The 3959-nt window shown below is 40.3% G+C and overlaps 1 pseudogene; it reads right to left on the bottom strand.

The window, feature by feature from the left end:
- Positions 1 to 640: 640 nt before the first annotated feature.
- LOC114028495 lies at positions 641 to 3465 on the bottom strand (annotated as a pseudogene).
- Positions 3466 to 3959: the final 494 nt, after the last annotated feature.

The following is a 3959-nucleotide window of genomic DNA, read 5'->3' as shown; positions in this document are numbered from 1 at the left end:
TAAAATATAATGAACAAACTTTCTTGATACTTGATTATGAAATCCAGACATTTTCAGGTTTTTGTTTTGAACAGTCTTATTATACAAGATCAAGATTACTGAACAAAATACATGATCAAAGAAATTATTCTTTAATAAGTAAGGGAGATGTTTAGAGATGTTAATTTTAAAGCAAATATGGCTCAGTTTCATTTTAACAACAAAAAAAATGAAGGTTTGCTGGAAAGGTTTGCACAGAAGGAAATGCAATGAACTAATAAAATGTTCTCTTGGCAAGAGCTTTGTAAATAATTCAAGATATTTTACAATTTCAATTCATGCTATTTTAATTATACTATGCTGCCCTTTTTTGATGCTGGTTAAGATAACACTTGACATCCTTTTCATCTTATAAAAGAAAGTACAGAGATGAATATGAACATAAATCCTGTTCTACGAGATACATGAGCTAACATTCTAAGAATATTACCTAAAGCTAAATTAAAGTGGGGTGTATTAAAATTGATCAGAACTTTTCAGTAAATATCATGGGCCATGGGCCGTGCAAATGCCACAACAATCATGCACATTAGAAAAAGAAATACTTTCTTATTTATTCATTTATTTATCTATTTATTTATTTATTTATCTATCTATTTATTTATTGCCATGCTGAAGGTTGAATTTCTACTTCATCTCTTTTCCTGTTTTCCTTCCAAAGATCTTTCAAACTGTTTTCAAAAGCCTCTAATTCAGCCTGTTTTGTTTTTCTTCTTCAATAATAGCTTTGGCTTCTGTTTCCTTTATCTCAGACGTTTTCCATTTCATTTCCTTATTTGTGGTATTACATTCTAGAGAAACCCGGCCTTAATGCACCTTACTACACTGTGGTTCCTTTTTAATTCTCTCACAATGACACTTCAGTTTTACCTTCCGGTTATAGCTAAAGGGACATTCACCAGGATGGCATAACTCTTGACAGCAATGACCACAGGGCAACTCTTTAGAATGCTGATTTTTGCAGGAAGTCAACAGGTACTTTTCATGTACATCAGCAGCTGACAATTGTCTACATTCCGTACATAAGCTTATGAGCTTGCAATGACATTTTACTCTGAGCATTTAAACACAGGAAGGATATTCTCCAGGGTGACAGGGTAAAATGCATGGGTGAGGACAACCTAGTGGCTGTGGTTTACAGCACGTTTCTTCACACTGAAGACATTCTGGCCCTGTCTTTTTTTCATCCACACAGTCATTCATTTCAATAACTTTATGACACTCCTTCATACAAGTATGTTTTTGACAATCTAGACTTTGTCCACCAAATCTTATAAGAGTAAGAATCCATAGCATGACATGGTAGGGGACTGACCTCATGCTTCCAAAGACATTCTGTTGGAATAGAAATTTGACAGGGAGAACAAGGCAAAGCTGGTTCCCAGGGACCTATAGGCCGATGCTGATTGCTTTACTAATGCTTGGTCATGGCATGGAGCAGCACCACATTTTTCTAGAACTTTTTTGGTAAGGTTGATGACACCGATGTTTCTCTCAATTTGGATGACGGCAAGTTGAAGGTTGGCTACACAATTCTTTGCATGTGGGTGGTTTGGTGGTGTCAAAGGCACCATAAGATTCAGTCCCCTTTGCATCACCACACTTTCACTTCGTGTCTACTGTTTCAGGACAGGGATGACAGCTACCCTTTGGCAGATGGAGGGACACTTATGATTTCAAGACCCTAAAGCTCATGCACATGGTAGATCTCCAAGTGGACAGTTTCCAGGGCAACACTTTCTCTTACACTGATGCCTCTGGCAGTGACAAATCTTCATACACTTAATTTGACATGGATAGGGTTTGTGGCATGGCATTTCCACACCAACAGTGCTTTTCAACTTCCTGTCTACCTATTTTGCAAGGATCTCAATGACAGAACTGTGAACACTTATGAATCTCACATTCGAGCACTTTGTCACAGTTGTCTCCACAGTCTTCCATATGAGGCAAAGAAAACTTTGATTTCTGACATGGACAGCATCTTTTCCCAGATGGAGGACATTCTCCACAAGCGAGAAGATGATAAACTTACTCACACTTGTGATCACCACATGGCGATGTTTTTCCACATATCTGATCACAGTGCCACCCTGGACTTACACAAAGTCAGCTACCTGTTGGTCACAGACACACTTCTGTTTCCTAACTTGTGGATAGGCTTGACAATTTCCTGCATGACAAGGTTTTTCATACTTATGCTGCCCACACAACAACTTCCAGCCACATAGTTGCTGATGGGACCTCTCCTTGATATTGCACCTGTGAGATACTGGTTTTGCCTTCTTACAGTAACAAGTAATAGTAATCATCTTTGGACAGGGCAGGCAAGGACCTCGGTGACAGAGGAGCCTACACTTACGTCCACAAGGAGGCTTAAGTTCTCTCACACACTCGTCTACATGCGTGAGGTATAAGCCATGAGTCCAGTGGTACATCTTCCCACTTTTCCACAATAGCAATAATACCAAGTAGGTGTTTCAGATAATTTAGATTCAAACCCATATTTTGGAAAAGGTCACTGGTAGTCTCTTTTTCCAAAGTCATCATCTGTCAGAGGCAAAGACACAAGGGATAGACACATCCTGAACAGCTCCAAACTGCCTGGTTTCTCTTTACCAAAGCAATACAAATTAAACATGTCATAACCCCACTGAAAAGCTTCATTTATATACTGTCTGGTCTGTTCCAATTCAAGCATATCTCCATCAATCTGACTAGTGTACGTTATGAATGTTTTGTCAACAATTTTGACCTTCTCTCCTTCGGTATCTTCATCTTCTTCTTCAGAGGAATTAAAGTTATCTTCAGTGAGGTTTTTTTTTTCCTGCTGCTTGATTAGCCTTCTTGATTTCCTCAAATTTCTTCTGTGAAATTAGTTCACTGGTCATGGGTGCCTGACGTGCAGCTGCTGTCTGTCCTGCTGCTGCTGCTGCTGCTCCCAGGATGCTGCTGGGTGGGCTCCAGCCAGGGGAGGGGGCCTTGGTGCCCTCAGCCTCTTTGCCAGGAGAGCTCAGATGTCTTAACTCCCACTTCTGTTATCTTTTTACATCCAGAGCTGAGAGGGGGGAATGAAAGGAGGAAAAAAATCAGCAAAGGGTTGGGTGGGGTGGAGTGGAGACAAACCAAACCCTATTTGAGCCAAACCCTATTTGAAAGTAAAATGCTTTGACCAAGGAAAGACCTACAAGAACTCATGAAGCCTAGAAAGAAGCAGGTTCTAGGACCTACTTCATGAAAAGGTAAGCTACTATACTTAGGGATGCATCAAAGAATCACATAACCTCAGAGTGGAAAGGGGTTTAAGGGGCCATCTAGTCTAACCCATACACAGAAGACTCCCTTCTATAACACACCTGGCTGGTGGTCATCCAGCCTCTGAAGACTTCCAGTGAGGAAGAAACCACTTGTGGGGCCTAGACGCATCCACCAATTGAGTGAACCAATCAATAAAAGGCATAACCTGGGTGTGAAGTGCTTAAGCAATTTGGGAAGACCACTGAATGGTTTGGAAAATGTATTGGGATTGGTTGAGAGAGTTAAACACATCACTGGATGGATGTATATCAGAGAAGGGATTCCAGCAACAAGTCCCAAGTCAAGATTTGGGAGCTCCTTGAGAAGGCAGCTTGAGGGAATGTGACTTTTTCAGGGTGGAGAAGAGTATTGCTCTGGAGTCTAAGAAAGGAATTGCTGCTAAGAGCCTAGCAGAGAGCTGAAGCTCAGGGGAACTTTATGAGGACTGCACAAAGAGAAAATTATCCAGAGTTTTGAGTTTAAATTTTTACTGTATAAGCCCATTTCCCACTGGCCCCTATGTACTAATACGAGAGTGTGCCTCCAATTTTCAGGTGGTATTTTGTATCAACTATTCTTACTTCTTTACCTTAGTAAATGCCCATTTTTTAAAAACTAGTTAA

Source organism: Vombatus ursinus, unplaced genomic scaffold (genome assembly GCF_900497805.2).
Source record: "Vombatus ursinus unplaced genomic scaffold, bare-nosed wombat genome assembly UNPS02014884.1, whole genome shotgun sequence".
NCBI lineage: Eukaryota > Metazoa > Chordata > Mammalia > Diprotodontia > Vombatidae > Vombatus > Vombatus ursinus.
The sequence above is the reverse complement of the archived record's forward strand: the minus strand, read 5'-3'. Positions and strand labels throughout refer to the sequence as shown.